This window comes from Cervus elaphus, chromosome 7 (genome assembly GCF_910594005.1).
Source record: "Cervus elaphus chromosome 7, mCerEla1.1, whole genome shotgun sequence".
Taxonomy (NCBI): Eukaryota; Metazoa; Chordata; class Mammalia; order Artiodactyla; family Cervidae; genus Cervus; species Cervus elaphus.
Genome location: NC_057821.1, coordinates 7,989,761 through 8,008,272, shown reverse-complemented (window position 1 = coordinate 8,008,272; position 18,512 = coordinate 7,989,761). Strand labels below are relative to the sequence as shown.

Here is an 18,512-nt window from a genome sequence, read left to right as displayed (position 1 = left end):
TGACCCACTTTACCCTTTAACTTCAGTGGCTTCTTATAAACTATAATATCCTAAGTAAGCAATAAACCTTGATCTTAAGTCCTCCCCCCGCCCCCCCCCCCCAATAACTACCTGTTCCCCTGTTCTCTGCCAAGATTCTTAAAAACGAGGTCTGGTCTTGCTCTCTCCCCTTATAACCCTCCCACCCTACCCCCTCCACCCAGTTCTGTGGGCACTTCCTCCAACACACCATGGAAACTGCTCTGACCCGGCCACTGGGCCTCTGTGTTGATGAACATTTCCCCCAGCTTTGTTGAGATATAACTGATGTATTATTTAAGTTTAAGGTGGACCAAGAGTTGATGTGATACATTTATATTTGCAAAATATTGGCCATACCTGGCATGCACATTTTGATACAGTTTTTGCTTTTCTAGACCCATCTGTTGGATTTGGCTCTGTGGAGAACCCTCTCCTCCTTGGAACCTCAGTGTTTTTCCAACTTGTAAAAACTGCAACTCAACTTAAGAAGGAACCTTCTACATGGTAACCCAGTAAACAGGTATCTCTACTCAGCAGAAACTAATATTTCCCAATGTTTCCGTAACTGTATACAAGAACCCTAGTCCAGTTTCGTTCTTTGTCAGTGTGAATTACTTCACAGTTGAGTAACTGATTTTATGACTCAGTGATGGATCCGACTCCATAGCTCAAAGCCCATACCTTTTGCCTCCCCTGACGCTCTTTTCTTTGCTTCTCCTCACACATCTCTCAGCATTCTCCTTGTTCCTTGCACTTTCTGATATTCCCAGCATCTTACCTTCAACTTTCTGTTCGTTGCATATGTATTTTTCTTGGGTGATCCCGTTTTTCCTCTTCATGCTGCAGACACCAAAATCCAGCTTCACTCCGGAGTCCTGCACTGTGCTTCTGCAGGAAATGATATTGACCCCAGGTTCCGTTCCCAGAGTCCTGCCCTGGGTCAGAGTCAGAGGGGACTGGTTACTGGGTTGAAACTCATGGACTTGAGGCTCATCTGGGACACAGCTACAAGAAAAACCAAAATAAAAGTCAACTGCGTTTTTCTGCTTGGATCTAAAACAGAAAGACAGGACCAATGTTCTCCACTCTAAAGTTCATGTGTATCTCTTTCCCGTGTTTCTCACTCCCTGCTCTTTGTTAGAAGTGAGTCGCTGAGCCCAGCCTGCACTCAAGGGGACTTGTTTGGCTTTATCATCTGTAGAAGAAGAAGAGATAATAGCTCTTCTTTTCTGAGTGACCCCTGTTATGTCAGGCACTATCCAGACTGTAGGACACACACTAGCTCAATTTGATTTTAAATCCCACAACACCCCGAGCTTGGTGGTCTTATCCACATCTAAAAGACTAGGACACTGAGGCATAAATCAGATAACTGATTTGCTCACAGTGGCAGCTCTTGTGCTTGAACTAGGCCTGTTCAGCTCCTCCAATGGTCACTTCCAAGGGTAGGCCCAGCCCCGGTGTTTGCAAAACTCTTCAGATCAAAAGGCAGTTGGGGGGTGGTGATGACAGAAAATGACAGAGAGGCGCAGAATTTATTCCAGTCCAGCTTCTGAATTGGTCCCCCCAGTTAGGTTTTCAGCCGGTCAACTGCAACGATGATCTTTGGTGGGTGGGTGGGCGGTGGTGGGGATATCCAGTGGAACTAAAATGGCAGAGGGTAATGAAGCCCCAGGAAGCTTCTTACACTTGACTGGCATCTATAGTTCAACTGGTAGGGTGTTGTGTGTTGTTGGGGGAAGGAGGGAAGGAGGGGAGAAGAAAGAAGGGGAAAGGGAGGTGCAGTGGGTGTTTGTGACGTGGGTGGGGTGTGTAAGGGGCAGGAGAGGAGACTGGGCTTGGAAACAAGGCCCATCAGGAAGGCAAAGAGGTGGTTCCAGGAGAAGAGGAAAGGCTTTTGCCTGCTTGACAGGCCTGTTGGGAAAACTTTTGAAATGGAAATATAGTTTCATGGTATCTAGTGCCCTTTTGGAAGAAAGGTGTGATGTTCTCATAGAAAAAGAATCACAGGCAGGTTTTTTCCACCTATTAAAGATGCCAGAGAAAAGTCTACCTGAATTGGGCATTTGCAGTGGCGGTCCCCATTTCCCCACCACTGGGCTCTCTGTTGGGCTTCCCTTGTGGCTCAGCTGGTAAAGACTCCACCTGCAATGTGGGAGACCTGGGTTCAGTCCCTGGGTTGAGAAGATCCCCTGGAGAAGGGAAAGGCTACCCACTCCAGTACTCTGGCCTGGAGAATCCCATGAACTGTATAGTCGTTGGGGTCGGGCTCTCTGTTGCACTAGGCTTTATGTTTAAGCATTGTATCAAATCAACCTCTGCCTGCCTCTCAGACTGATAGCATTTCAGCCTAAGAAATTGACAGTTTTCTACAACTATGGCTGAGATAAACTTCCCTGTTCACTTTCTAAACATAACCGATCTTTTGAGTTGTGCAACATGTAGGCACTGTTCTATTCCTGTGGCTCCCTCGTACTCTGACTTCTACTGTCTGAAGTAGTTTCTTTACAATCTTTGAATGGCAAATAAGGAAACTGTAGAAGACCAAGTGAAGACCTACACAGTAAGTCCCCTACATATGAACGAGTTTGGTTCCAAGAGTGCATTCATAAGTCCAATTTGTTTGTAAGTCCACCATAGTTAGCCTAGATACCCAATTAACACAATCAACTATATAGTGCTGTCCTGTAATAGGTTTATAATATTTTTCACACAAATAATATACCAAAAACAAACAAAAATAAAACATTTTTAATCTTACAGTCAGTCAGTTCAGTGGCTCAATCATGTTCAACTCTTTGCGACCCCAAGGACTGCAGCACGGCAGGCCTCCCTGTCCATCACCAATGCCTGGAATTTGCTCGAACTCATGTCCATCGAGTCAGGTTGGTAATGCCATCTAACCAGCTCATCCTCTGTCATCCCCTTCCCCTCCTGCCTTCAATCTTTCCCAGCATCAGGGTCTTTTCTAATGAGTCAGCTCTTTGCATGAGGTGGCCAAAGTACTGGAGTTTCAGCTTCAGCATCAGTCCTTCCAATGAACACCCAGGACTGATCTCCCTTAGGATGGACTGGTTGGATCTCCTTGCAGTCCAAGGGACTCTCAAGAGTCTTCTCCAACACCACAGTTCAAAAGCATCAATTCTTCGGTGCTCAGTCTTCTTTATGGTCCAACTCTCACATCCATAAATGACCACTGGAAAAACCATGGCTTTGACTAGATGGACCTTTGTTGGCAAAGTAATGTCTCTGCTTTTTAATACACTGTCTAGGTTGGTCATAGCTTTTTTTTCAAGGAGCAAGCATCTTTTAATTTTAATTTAATTTGATTTTGGAGCCCAAGAAAATAAAGTCTGTCACTGTTTCCATTGTTTCCCCATCTATTTGACATGAAGTGTTGGGACTGGATTCCATGATTTTGGTTTTTTGAATGTTGAGTTTTAAGCCAGCTTTTTCACTCTCCTCTTTCACATTCATCAAAAGGCTCTTTAGTTCCTCTTCCCTTTCTGCCATAAGGCTGGTGTCATCTGCATATCTAAGGTTATTGATATTTCTCCTGGCAATCTTGATTCCAGCTGGTGTGTCATCCAGCCCAACATTTCACATGATGTAATCTGCATATAAGTTAAATAAGCAGGGTGAGAGTATATAGTCTTGACGTACTCCTTTCCCAATTTTGAACCTGTCCATTGTTTCATGTCTGGTTCTAGCTGTTGCTTCTTGACCTGCATACACATTTCTCAGGAGGCAGGTAAGGTGGTCTGGTGTTCCCATTTCTTTAATATTTTCCACAGTTTGTTGTGATCCACATAGTCAAAGATTTTAGCATAGTTAGTAAAGCAGAAGTAGATGTTTTCCTTGAATTATCTTGCTTTTTCTATGATCCAATGAATGTTGGCAATTTTATCTCTGGTTCCTCTGCCTTTTCTAAATTCAGTTTACACATCTGGAAGTTCTTGATTCATGTACTGTTGAAGCCTGGCTTGGAGAATTTTTAGTATTACTTTGATAGTGTGTGAGATGAGTGCAACTGTGTGGTAGTTTGAACATTCTTTGGGATTGCCTTTCTTGGGATTGAGATGAAAACTGACCTTTTCCAATCCCGTGGCCACTGCTGAGTTTTCCAAATTTGCTGGCATGTTGAGTGCAGCACTTTCACAGCACCATCTTTCAGGATTTAAAATAGATCATCTGGAATTCCATCATCTTCAATAGCTTTGTTTGTAGTGATGCTGATGTCAGTCAAGTGTAGGCTCCTCGCTTCTTTGTCTCGTCACAACAAAGATTTGGAGTGATGGACATTAAAGCCTCCTTGGCGTGTCACAGCTCTCGGGTCTTGGACAGACCATGTCATAGCTCTTAGACAAATCAGTGTTACAGCTCTATTTTATTTAGAAGATAGCAGGAGAATCCATCCTTGAAGAAGAGAAGAGAGTGGAGGAGCCCCAGAGTGTGGTGGATGGGGGTAGGGTAGTGAGAGAGAGAGAGAGCCCTTTGACTCCTCTTTTTATATGTTTTTTCCTCCCCCTGGGTCTGCCCTATGCAAACTGGGCTTGGCCAGGAGTGCTGTTTGTTCTACCTGAAGTCCTCACTCCGGTCCTCAGACCTTCCTTTGTTCTATTTTCGTGGGCTTTTCCCTTCCTTGTCTTTTAGCCACTGCCATTTTGGGCTCCTGTTTTCTATTCTAACTACCTAATACTTCCTAAGGGCCACTTGACTTTGCATTCCAGGATGTCTGGCTCTAGGTGAATGATGATACCATCGTGGTTATCTAGGTCATTAAAATCTTTTTTTTTTTTTTGGTATAGCTCTGTGTATTCTTGCCACCTCTTCTTAATGTCTTCTGCTTCTGTTAGGTCCATATCATTTCTGTCCTTTATTGTGCCCATCTTTGCATTAAATGTTCCCTTGGTATCTGTAATTTTCTTGAAGAGATCTGAGTGGCTAACAGGTAGGAAGGCTAGGGGTCCCCAAGTGGAGGAAATAGACTGCAAGTGGCAGAGGTTTTTTTTCTCTTAAGCAGCAAGAGGAAACAAACTGCAAGTGGCAGACATTTTTTTCCCCTTCTCTATACAAAATTTAAAGGTTTCTTTTATTTTTTTTAATTAATTAATTTAAAAAAAAAGTTTTCTTTTAAATTCTGTGTTGTCATGATGACACCTGGTTTCACCTGAGCTTAACTTTTCTCAAACCTTGAGCTAACCAATGTGTTTTTCTTATGGAAATGTTTTTCTTAAGCTATGTTAATGAACTATGTATTTGCCTTGGAGTCTGCCTTTCTTTAAGATTCATGTCAATTGTTTCATGACCGGGATGACTCACCTGTTGCCAATGCTGTCTCAAAATGCATGTTGTGGGAAAGGTGCCTGATACAACTGTCTCGGTTTTGAGGTTGTATCAGATATATAACTCCTTGTTAAAAAGTAGCAAGGGGGGAGCACTCTTTCTGCCTGCTTCTGATGCCTATGTCAGAAGCTTCATCTATCCCTTTATACTTTAATAAAACATTATTACACAAAGCTTCAAGTGCTCAAGCCTCATCTTTTTTTTTTTTTTTGGTTACTTTATTTTATTTTTTTCATTTATTTTTATTAGTTGGAGGCTAATTATTTTACAATATTGTAGTGGGTTTTGTTATACCTTGACATGAGTCAGCCATGGATTTACATGTATTCCGCATCTCGATCCCCCCTCCCCCCTCCCTCTCTACCCAATCCCTCTGAGTCTTCCCAGTGCACCAGGCCCGAGCGCTTGTCTCATGCATCCAACCTGGGCTGGTGATCTGTTTCACCCTAGATAATATACATGTTTCGATGCTGTTCTCTCGAAACATCCCACCCTCGCCTTCTCCCACAGAGTCCAAAAGTCTGTTCTGTACATCTGTGTCTCTTTTTCTGTTTTGCATATAGGGTTATCATTACCATCTTTCTAAATTCCATATATATGTGATAGTATGCTGTAATGTTCTTTATCTTTCTGGCTTACTTCACTCTGTATAATAGGCTCCAGTTTCATCCATCTCATTAGAACTGATTCAAATGAATTCTTTTTAATGGCTGAGTAATATTCCATGGTGTATATGTACCACAGCTTCCTTATCCTGGCAGGGGAGATACCATGATCAAGCTTCATCTTTGACCCCAGATTGCAATCCTCTTCCTGGGAGGTCACAAAACCCAGCCTAAGTCCCGGCTGGCAGGCATTCAGGTCTGTTTATCTTTCCTTTTCTCCTTTGCCTTTCACTTCTCTTCTTTTCTCATCTGTTTATAAAGCCTCCTCAGACAACCATTTTGCCTTTTTGCATTTCTTTTTCTTGGGGGTGGTTTTGATCACCATCTCCTGTACAGTGTCATGAACCTCCGTCCATGGTTCTTCAGGCACTCTGTCTATCAGATCTGATCCCTTGAATCTATGTGTCACTACCACTGTATCATCATAAGGGATTTGATTTAGGTCAAACCTGAATGGCCTAGTGGTTTTTCCTACTTTCTTCAATTTCAGTCTGAATTTGGCAATAAGGAGTTCATGATCTGAGCCACAGTCAGCTCCTGGTCTTATTTTTGCTGACTGTATAGAGCTTCTCCATCTTCGGCTGCAAAGAATATAATCAATCTGATTTCGGTATTGACCATCTGGTGATGTCCATGTGTAGAGTCTTCTCTTGTGTTGTTGGAAGAGGGTGTTTGCTATGACCAGTGGGTTCTCTTGACAAAACTCTGTTGACCTTTGCCCTGCTTCGTTTTGTACTTCAAGGCCAAATTTGCCTGTCACTCCAGGTATCTCTTGACCTCCAACTTTTGCACTCCAGTCCCCTATGATGAAAAGGACAGTAGTGCAGTACAACAGCTGGCGTCCAGGGACTGGCATCAGGTAAGAAGAGTTACTGACAGGAGTGGGGAGAAGAGGCGGGAAATGGTGGAGCTGAAGGATGATCAGCAATAGGAGATGGAGGGAAGCTGAAATGTCACTCACATCTGACGCTGATGGCACGGGTTCTGGTTCCTTGCTGGAACCAGATGCGTGTTCACATCTTTCAAAGTTCACACTAGAAACCACTTTATTTCTGGTTAGTTTTGCCATTGCTGTGAGTCCCAGGTCACTGGCCCTGAGATGGAGATTTGCTGGGAAATGTTCTCTGTGGTGACCCTTGAAGAGGGGTGTGAGAAGCAGGACTGGGTGTCGGGGGAAGCTGAACAGCAAGGCTACTGGGGCAGAGGCTTCAGCCCATCTGGCGGGTGCTTGGGAGCCCAAGTGAAGCAGAGAGGGGGTCTTTGCACCCCTGAGTAGTGGTTGATGTGGCTGCTTTGCTAAGGTGGGTCAACTCAGACCAGGCAGCTACCCCCTTCGAGGTCAGCTCCTTGGCAGGATGGGGGCCCAGGGACGAACAGCAGTGGCCAGCTCACTGGACAGCTGGGCAGGGAGCCCCCCACTTCTGGAGGAACATCTCTGCTTCGCCCACTGTGGATGTGGCATCCATTCCAATGATCCTAAACATCTGGTCATTTTCTGAGTATTTGTTCAAATTCTCTTCTGGGACTCATTTTTAAAAAGTTAGTATTTGTTGTATCTCCTGAAAGAGATTAGGAAATTATTGACTTCTTAAATGAAACTGTCTCCTGAGTCCAAATGCCCTAAATTGTCTTCTAGGCTGATGTATAGAGTGACTTTGTTTATTTTTCTTGAAGTATAGTTAATGTATAATGCTGTGTTAATTGCTGCAAAGTCATTCAGTCACACACACACATACACTTTAAAAAAAAAACAACAATATTCTTTTCTACTATGGTTCATCCATAGTTTACATGTATTTTTCTCCACTTTCTGGTTATTACACAGTCTGACTGCTAATGCCAGGAAAGGCTTCACTGTCTTCCACATCTTGAATCAGGACTAAACCACAGAGGATACATCTTGTCAGTAATAGTTTTGGTTCATCAGGAGGCTGGAGAGGTTGGATTCTTTTACACTTATTGGGAATATTTAAGTAATAACATTACAGAATGACAAATATTTATAGTCTCCTATTTCCTTAGTTTGCTGCAGTCTCTGTTTCTCCCTTATCAACTTAAAAAATTCAAAGTAAATGTCAGTGTTCAGCATCCAGTGAGACAACATCAGGAGAAATAAAGGATCCTTCTTACTCCACTAGATGTTTGAAAAGGGCACATGGCCCCTTTCATTCTTATGAAATATATGGTTATTTTATGTGCTACTCCAAAATAGCACATAAAAAGTTCTAATTTTATGCAAATACATAAAAATTGGCTCAGGGAGTCCGGATTTGAGGGGAAACACAGCCCCGCCCTCAGGGAGCCCCAGTGGTGGAGGGACTGAGCTCTGCCCAGAGCCCCAGCCTGAGAGGAGACACAGTCCTGCCTCAGGGAGCCCCAGTCTGAGGGGAGACACAGCCCTGCCTCAGGAAGCCCCAGTCTGAGGGGAGACACACCCCTGCCTCATTGAGCCCAGTCTGAGAGGAGACACAGCCCTGCCTCAGGAAGCCCCAGTCTGAGGGGAGACACACCCCTGCCTCATTGAGCCCAGTCTGAGGGGAGACACAGCCCTGCCTCAGGAAGCCCCAGTCTGAGGGGAGACACACCCCTGCCTCATTGAGCCCAGTCTGAGGGGAGACACAGCCCCACCTCAGGGAGCCCCGGTCTGAGGGGAGGCACAGCCCCGCCTCAGGGAGCCCCAGTCTGAGGGAGGCACAGCCCTGCCCTCAGGGAGCCCAGTCTGAGGGGAGACATACCCCTGCCTCATTGAGCCCAGTCTGAGGGGAGACACAGCCCTGCCTCAGGAAGCCCCAGTCTGAGGGGAGACACACCCCTGCCTCATTGAGCCCAGTCTGAGGGGAAACACAGCCCCACCTCAGGGAGCCCCGGTCTGAGGGGAGGCACAGCCCCGCCTCAGGGAGCCCCAGTCTGAGGGAGGCACAGCCCTGCCCTCAGGGAGCCCAGTCTGAGGGGAGACATACCCCTGCCTCATTGAGCCCAGTCTGAGGGGAGACACGGCCCCGCCTCAGGGAGCCCCGGTCTGAGGGGAGACACGGCCCCGCCTCAGGGAGCCCCGGTCTGAGGGGAGACACGGCCCCGCCTCAGGGAGCCCCGGTCTGAGGGAGGCACAGCCCTGCCCTCAGGGAGCCCCGGTCTGAGGGGAGACATGGCCCCGCCTCAGGGAGCCCCGGTCTGAGGGGAGACACGGCCCTGTCCTCAGGGAGCCCCGGTCTGAGGGGAGACACGGTCCTGTCCTCAGGGAGCCCCAGTCTGAGGGGAGACACAGTCCTCCTCAGGGAGCCCCAGTCTGAGGGGAGACACAGCCCTGCCCTCAGGGAGCCCCAGTCTGAGGGGAGGCACAGCCCTGTCTTGGGGAGCCCCAGTCTGAGGGGCCAGTGACCCTTCTCCCAGTACTCACCAGTTATGTGTCTTATCCTCTCCTCATGGCCTCAGGGAAGGGCTTCAACAGGACCCCCCACACATCTAGTCCTGGGCCTTTCACAGTTACAAAGCCCCAGTGGGTAGAAGAGGGATCCTCCTATGAAAGCTCAGTCCGGAGTCCAAATCGGCAGCTGAGCCCGGAGACGGGCTCCAGGGTCGAGCTGGAGTGACCGCCCAGAGCTGTCATGAGGGCACTCCTGGTGAGAGCAGGTGCAGCCTGGAGTCCCTTGAAGGGGTCTGAGGGGCCGCCTGAAAGTGCAGAGAAGCTGAGAGCGGCAGAGGCTGCTTGGAGCTGAAAGCAGCCGGGCGGGGAGACGTGCAGGAGACAGTTTACCTGGAGGAGCGAGGTTGCCACAGCAAGGACCCAGGACCGGGGCGGGGGAGGTCCGCGTTGCCCACGGCCTGGCCCAGAGGGCATGAGGCCAGATATTGGGGGCACCGTGGGGGCTCCCCTCCCCGACCTCATCCCTTCCCTCACGCATCTTTCCTCCTCATGGTAGGTCTGGCCGAGGAGCAGGCGCAGGCAGTGTGGGCACCCCTGTGGGGCTGGCATCTTGTCGGGCCGTGACCTCCCTTGGGGGAAATTCTATCTCTCACCTGTGAGCTTGTGATGGAGGCCCAGGTCACATTTCTGGGTCGAGAATGTTTGCCTCAGTTATAAGTAACTGGAAAAGTCAGAGGAACAGCCCAGATTTTCGGGCTGGAGTCAAAAATGGTTTTCTCCTATTTCTCCACATTGGGCTTATTTAATAATTCAACATTTCTTATTTTTAACTTGTAAATGTGGGAAATATTTATTATTCCTAGCGATTTCTGCTGTAATTAAAATTGAGAAGCAAAACAATGTGCAAAAGAAACTTTCTAAATGATGGCCTCTGAAAAATGGCAGGATGATGGTGATGACAAGGATATGTGTGTGTGATTAGTGAGTTCTTTTCCTTTCTCCCCTCTTCAGAGTCAGGGGCATGGAGACCTGCACTTCTTTGCAAGCATCTTAAACACCTCTGGCCCCAACCTAAGTGGGCTGGTGTCTATATCCTCCAAATAGGATGAAATTACTGGGAAAGTCCATCACCTGTTCCCATCTTGCCTCCCAGGATGTGGGTAAGAGGCTCCTGAAACCTCTGAAGAGCTCCTTTGCCAGGGTCCCACTGGGGCTCATTACGGGGAAAGGAAAGTTTTTGTGGTTTTTCAGACAGGTTCAGCTTAGCTAATGAAAAACAGAACAGGGAGTCAGTCCAGTGCAAGAAGCTGAGGAGACAGAGCGCCCACCTGAAAATGTGCGAGAGTAGGTCTTTGGAAATAGAATATACTAGGTGAAAAAAATTAGTTTCTAGGCCTTTCTCATTGCAGCTAGAAAATGAAATATTAACTAGAGAAACGTACTTCTACTCATAGTCCAAAACAGTGTGCTGTGAATGAAGGTGGTGATGTTGCCATTTTGGCTGGTTCTCTCCGCCCGGCTAGTGTGGGTTGCGTTGATTGTCCCCATCCTCTCAGCACCAGCCCCCTTTGTGTTTGATGGCGTGTTGCCATGGTACCATCAAGAGGCACTTTCCTGCCCTGCACCTGTTAGTGGACTTTGCTATTCTCAGGGCCAGGAAGGGGGTGGGCAGGGAGAAGAAGATCATTTGATGACTTAAATTGATTGAATAAGTCCCACGAATGTGGATGGAATCATGGTGAATGTATCTGCTTGCCGAGGAGTGAAAAATATTCCCTCATGCACAGTGTGCGCCAACGGTGCATTCCAAAATGATCTATTTATCTTTTCAAGTTTGGTTTGAACTTTCCCGTGCTTGACCTGGTACTGGAGTTGGCTTCAGAGGATTTAGAAGATTTTCTTATTAGATCTTGTCTGTCAGTTGACACTGTACTGTTTCTTATAGGACATCACTTTTGCAAATAAAGATGCTCTAGTGATTTAAAACATTTTTCCACATATCCTAAACAATTGTTTCTTTGTAATCATTAATCACTGTGAGCATTGCTTAGCTTTTAAGGATGTTTATTGATTGCTTCAGGTTGTTCTTATTTTGGTAAGTCTAGTTTAAAAAATTTTACAGAGTCAGCAAAATCCCTCCAAATCCCTGTCTCCTTGAGTGACTAAATGAAATAATTCTATTTCTATTAATTATATTTAATTATAATAATTAACTCTATCTATATTCATTATAATAATTAATTCTAATTCAATTTCTTCACTTTTATCCCCCTCTATGTTCTATTTTGAAAAAAACATCAATTAAGCCTTTAAACTTGAATGTACTAAAGGAATAGCTTTGCTCAGGCATTTCTCTTAAGACAAGGTGAAGATATGGAAAGCGGGATGATTTGGAAGGGGTATAATGCTGGTAGCATTAGAATGTTTGAAGAAAGGACAGGAATAAAATACAGCGAAGAGTAAAAATAATCTATTAAAGACATTCTCTATGTCTTAGAATATTTTCACCAACAGGATGAGTGATATATTTTTAGATGGATGATATCATTCTGCTTTATCACATTTTTAAGAGGCTGTATAGCACTTAATTTTCTTCTTCTTTTTTCTATATAACATTCATTTTTCTTCTTAAAATCTAAAGCAGGGGCCAGCAAATATTCAAGATGAGCCCCAAACATCTTGTTACATCAGAAAACAAGGAAGCATTTTGGTTGATGTGAGATTCAGGAGCCAATCTGAAAGGGATCTCAGCCAATGATGGGAAAATTTGGAAAAGGATAATGTCTGCAAACAACTGAAACATAACAAATATGCTAAACATCCATGACTTCATAATGCTATACACACATGTGTGTGCCTACAAACTTTTTTGTTGACCTTTAGGAATTCTAGAAAACCAATTATTATTCTGAAACTGGCGCATAAGAGAAAGAATCAAGCATTTCCTTTCTTAAATAAATCAGAACAATCAAATAGATGTTGAAGGAAATTTTGTTTCTAAACTCTGAGACATTTACTAACTTTCTCATATTACCATTCAAAAATTATCTTTCCTCTCTTCAGGAAAACAGCACTATTTTTGTGGAGACAACCTGGGGAGAACTTTAGTCTCTGGTCATAGTGTTAAGAGCTGTTTTCACACACCCACAAACCCTGTTTGAAATGACCCAAAGAAACTGCTTTTTTACTGAAGAATTTTATGTAAAAAATAAATAAATAAATGAAGACTGTGATGGAAATAGAAAAAAAAAAATCTAAAGCAGGAGCCAATCCTTTGGTGATCTCTCAGATAATAGATTCAATAGAGTGACCAAAGAAATGCCCGGGAAGTTTTCACGAGAAATCAGAGAAGCTACATGCACATTAAGGATTTGGTTGTGACTGTTGGAAGAGGTGATTTCTCTGATTCTGCTTTCAGCAGTTTGCATCAAGTTTCCAGCCATGTCTCTAGAGATTCTCAAGGTTACTCACAGTCCAGGAGTGACAAACAGATACAGCAATCCTTCAAGGCAAAGCTGGCCATGCAGGAACATGTTGCCACCTTGCTTCTTGGAAGCCTTCTTCTAGGTGGCAAATGGCCTCATTGGATATTAGCCTACGTATGTGTGCATGTACATGTGTGTGTATGCATGCACTTGTGTGTGCTGTGGTGTGTGAGTTGAAATAATTCATCCATTGCAATCGATTTCTCTGGACCCACATATTTAGAAGCTACTAGTTATTTTTAGGATACAAGAATAAAGTTCTCTTAGTTTGACAGTACAATACAGAGAAGTTTAACATCTGAAGTGGAGTGATTGAGTCTCCACTTATTCACAGAAACACATCTTTATTTGTCAGTCGCTTTGCATGTATCTGTCTAATTTGGAGATGGCGAGGGCAGAACTGGCTCCAGAGATGGTGGCCCTGTCTTGGTCTGAGATCTATTACTGACTGGCTGTGTGTCCTGAGGTAGGTGGCATAACTGCTCTGTGCAATTCCTCCATACAGAATCTTTGGGAAACAAGAATATTCCTCTTAAGTTTTTCAAGCTCTTGAACTGCCAGTCACTGAGAGGAGTGACATAAAAACACAAAATGCCACTCTTAATGAGTTTTATAAAAACTTTTCAGAAAGCCACGCCTGCGATGATGATGCTTTGTTTCTATCTTGGTTGGTTTCTCCTCTCTCGACACCCTCTTCCCTTCTGCTCTTCTTTTAGAAAATGCTGTTCCCTGCAAAGAAAATAATTACTTCCTTAATATTTTGGTGAATTTCCTTCTAGGTAAATTGCAGCTATTTGTGAAGAAAAATACAAGTGTTAGAAAATAAAGTATAGCAACTTAGAATAAAGAAAACTCTAAATTCGTGATCTGGGTGGTTTGCAGAGTTTTAACGTTGCTACTTTATTTTTTTTTTTTTTTTGTTTTTTTTTTTGTTTTTTTAACGTTGCTACTTTAATAAATACAAAAGTTAGAAAATATAAAACACAGGCCACTGTCGATTAAGAGTTAATTGTGTCCCTAATGGTAACCAGAATATTATTTTTAAGAAACAAAAGCAACTCCTTGACAGTTTCCTAGGCTATTACATCTACCATGCTGACAAACAGAAAGCAGCCTTGATGTGAACACAGTTATTGCTCAGAGAAATGCGTTCATAGATATTCCCATTTGCAGAAATTCCCCTGGCATCAGCAGTATTGGCTCAGATATTCCTCTTACACATAAATATTTAAAACATACCCTGAGGTTTACAGAAAAAACAACAGCCTCTATTTTGTGTGCTTGTCCTTGGGGAAAAGCAGAGCTGATATGTGAACATTAACAGTGTAGATTCACTTTTCAAAAGTAGCTCCAAATTCTGAGTCAGAAATAATTTTCTAGTTGAGTGGTTCTCAGCTTTTCCAAGGATTGAGAACGCCCTTTTCACATCTAAAAAGAGTTGCAGACTTCTTCTTGTAAAACAAAGTGAAATTAAACAAAGCAAAACCACAATAAATCCTGGTTAGAATCGTTATATTTTCATTGCTTTCAATTGAAGAAATAAAATGATAAAATAGTTACTATGAATCTGGTAATTCTTTAAGAAACTTGTATTTCTTTTTCTCCTTTCCCTTGATTTTCTTCTATATTCATGTTGACTTTTTAGTTACATGTGTATTTTGATATGTCACCTCAAATTCTTTGTGGGGAGAGTATAGGTGTTAAAAAAGAAAATCAGGGACTTCCCTGGTGGTCCACTGGTTGAGACTGAGCTTTCAATGCGGGGACACAGGTTCAATTCCTGGTCATGGAGCCAGAATCCTACAGGCTGTGAGGTGCGGTCAAAAAAAAAAAAAAATCAAGAAAAAAAGTTAATTCAGGAATTTTTATTGGGTAAGTTATTTTATAAATGTAGGAATAGTTTATATTTAAACTATTTAAAGCTGCACATGCACAGAGCTTAAGAAGTTGGGCAAGTGTGCAGGGCTTCCAATAAAAACTTGGGAACCCACTGGACATCTCCCAGTTTCCACTCCTTAGCAACAACCGCTTCCAACCAAGTGAGATTTTTTTTTAAAATTTATTCCCATATCCCTATGTGGCAGATTTCTGTTATTACTTCTTTGCTACAACTTTGCTATTACTAAACTTTTACAGTTTTAGTCATGATGTATTGATTGATAGTCTTGCTTGATATTTTTTCTTTTTTACCTACCATCCATTTTGACTTTCTGCCTTCCCCTCTCCCTCCTAATGCAGTTGTACAAAAATTTTGGTTAAAAGAATATTCAATGCTATTGTTTTTTGCTATAAAAACGCTATTTGAGGGTTAGAGAGGGATTATTGGGAGGTTGGGATCAGCAAATGCAACTATTATATATTGACTAGATAAACAACAAGGTCCTACTGTATAGCAGAGGGGACACTATTTAATATCCTGGGATAAACAATAATTGAAGAGAATATGAAAAAGAATGTATATATGTATATCATTGAATCATTTTGCTGTACAGCAGAAATTAACACAACATTGTAAATCAGCTGTATTTCAACAAAATAAACAAAAAATAAAAATGCTATTTTACAGACAAGGGAAGTGGCATACAATGGTAACTTTTTCTCTCTTGTAAAGTGCTTTATTTTCCTTGGAGTTAATAATTATTTGCTCCATTATCTTATATGCTTGTCACCAGTTTAGTCCCATATTCTGTCAGTTGTCCAAATGTAATCAGTCACGTTAAGTTCTATCTCCTCTTCTTGAAGAAATCCCTCGCTGTTTCCCAGTTTGCTCAATTGCTCTCAAGACCTGTTTGAGAATCAGTTCTTCAAGAGCTCCCTGCACCATCTTCCTGGTGATTTTTTTTCACTCTGATGTTGGGTTACCTGTTTTTCTTCCTCTGTCTTCCTGTTTCTTGGTTTATTTCCTCATTTTGGTGAGACATATCCTTTGGACTTGGTAGCTTAGAGGGGCTTCCCTGGTAGCTCAGATGGTTAAAAATCTGCCTGCAATGCAGGAGACCTCAGTTCAATCCCTGGGTCAAGAAGATCCCCTGCAGATGGGAATGGCAACCCACTCCAGTATTCTTGCCTGGAAAATCCCATGAACAGAGGACCCTGGTGTCCAGAGGTCCATGGGGTTGCGAAGAGTCGGACATGACTGAGTAACTAACACACACACGTCCTTTGGTAGTTTTCTGAGAAAAGATTTTTCAGGCTTACCTTATCAGAGCATATATATGTATATATACATATTTAATTTTATTGTAACTTTTAATCAATAGTTTGAATATATAATTCTAGTTTGGAAATTATTTTCCCTTGTAATTTTGACTTCTTGTTTCCAGAGTTTTTGTTAGGTTTTCCAATGCCATTCTGATTCTTTTGCAAGAAAAATAATGAAGCTTTCACAATCTTCTCTACCTTCCTGTTGTTCTGAAATTTCACATGATGCTACAGCATCATGTACGTCTATGTTTATCTATATATTAGAATTATGTGTACCTTTCAAGGTGAAAATTAATATTCTTCAAATATGGGGAACTGAAAAAATTATTATGTTGATTACTTATGTTTTTGTTTCTCTGTTCTCTCTTTTTAGATTTTCTATTACTTGGATCTTTGAGCTACTGGATTTCTCCTCTATTTTTTAATTTCTATTTTCCATATTTTTTTTAATTCCTGGAAGATTTCTTCTTCCAAGGTTTTTATTTCTGCTATTGTACGTTTGATTTCTCAGAGCTCCTTTTTTTCCCCAAGTATGTTTTTTGCGTGCTTGAAAGAATAGTGTTCTGTTCTTACTTCATGAATGTAATAGGTTCTCTTATCTTTTTGAGGATATTCATGGTATTTTGTGAGGAATTTTTTTTCTTCCTGCATTGCATCTATCTCCTATAAGTTACTTTCTTTCTTGTTATTTTCTTTGTTTCTTGTTACTTTCTTTCATAAGAGAGTTTCCACAAATGTCTGGTGATCCTTCCTTGCCTGCCTACTTTTTTTAACTTTAAATTTTTTGTCTGTGCCTCATGGCTTGCAGGATCTTAGTTCCCTGACCAGGGGTTTCACGGTGTAAAAGTGCAGATTCCCAACCATGGACGACCAGGGAACTCCCTAACTGCTTATTTTCAAGTGGGACATGAAGCTGACTGGAAGCCCTGTTTGCATGAATGGGGCCGGTTGACATGGTGTATCTTTGTTCTGAAAGGCAGCCTGATGATGTCAGTATCTTTAGGACTTTTCTACTGGACTGGTATGAATTTTCAGAGTAGTTTCCTTTCATTTTCTCCCCCTAAAATGCCTGTAACCCATTTCCAGTAACCTGGTGGGGTGATGGTGGTGGGGTAGGTGTCTCAAATTCCATCTATTAGCTTTTTCCTTCAGTCTACCTATTCGGTTGCATAGAATAATTTTTCTTGGGTGTTTTTAGGTGTAAAGAGAAAAACAAAAAGCCTCCAAGCCCTGGGGGAATTTTTCAGAGTTTGTGCTGGATGTTGAGACTGATGATGTCATACAGCGAAGGGATGTGAGAAGGCTCCTTAGTTACATAATGGGGATTTCTGAGGCCCAGCAGGCAGGCTCTCCTGCAGGTGCGGAATGGCCTGAGCTAGCACAGGAAGGGGCCTGGCCTTTTCTTGTGTGGTCAGAGGGGTGAGCTGGGGAAAGGGCTCATGTGCAGAGAGAATGCTGTGGTTTGAACCGTCCCCCTGCACAAGCAGGGAGCACCCAGCCTTTCTCAGATGCTGGGGATAAGGGAAGAGGGAGGGGTGAGCTTTGAGAGGATAAAAGGAATTTTTGTGTATTGAGGTATAGGGAAGTCATTCTGGTTTAGACATGAGCTAACTTGAATCTGATGCTCACTACAATAGCTTGTTTGTGGAATATCAAACATACATTGTACATCTGCTTTAATTATTAAAGAAAAGTAAAGAAATCCATGTTAGAAATAAAGATTAAATGCTCCTTTTCCTGGGGACCCAGTGCCAGTCCTCTTTGGGTGAGAAGTCTCCCTTCGCAGGCCTCGCTGGACATGCTGTGTGTGCTCAGCATCTGTGTTTGAAAACCCTGAAGTGTTTCCCTGACTTGTTTAATGTGCTTTATTTGGATGAGATAGAAAACTGTGCTATAAACCCTGCTTCTTGGGAGTTGTTTCTCAGAGTAATCTGGAAAGTGAGTTTCCTGGCTCTAGTCCTCAATTTGACTCAAACTTGTTTCTATTCTTTCCCGCGGCTCCCCGCCCCCCCCCCCCCCCCCCCAGATTTCATTAATTTTTATTGGAATAAGCACAGGAAAAAGCAACCTCCATTTTTTCATAGCATATTTTACATGTTTGCAGAAGCAAAGAGTTCTACTAGGAAAAGGGGATGTAGTTGACATTGACAAACATAAAAAATGATTATATATTGATGGCTACTTCAGACATTTTAAATTGCTTTGGATATATTTTTTCTTAATTTTCTTTTTAAAAAACTTTATTGAAGTATAGTTGATTTACAAAATTGTATTAGTTTCAAGTGTACAGCAAAGTGAATTAGTTATATACACACACATATACATCTTTTCTTTATTAGTGATGGCTTATTGATTATTTTCATCAACAGAGAGCTGCCAGCAGTCAAACATCAAGATAGGGTCAGACACTGCTATATTTAAGATGGA

The 18,512-nt window shown here is 42.8% G+C and overlaps 1 long non-coding RNA gene across 1 annotated transcript in view; it reads left to right on the top strand.

Annotated features, from left to right (window-relative positions):
- The first annotated feature begins 240 nt into the window (after positions 1-240).
- LOC122696906 overlaps positions 241-18,512 on the top strand; it is a 46,936-nt gene continuing 28,664 nt past the window's right edge. The window contains exon 1 of the long non-coding RNA XR_006341954.1: positions 241-541. This is a non-coding gene — a long non-coding RNA (uncharacterized LOC122696906). The remainder of the gene's footprint in view (positions 542-18,512) is intronic.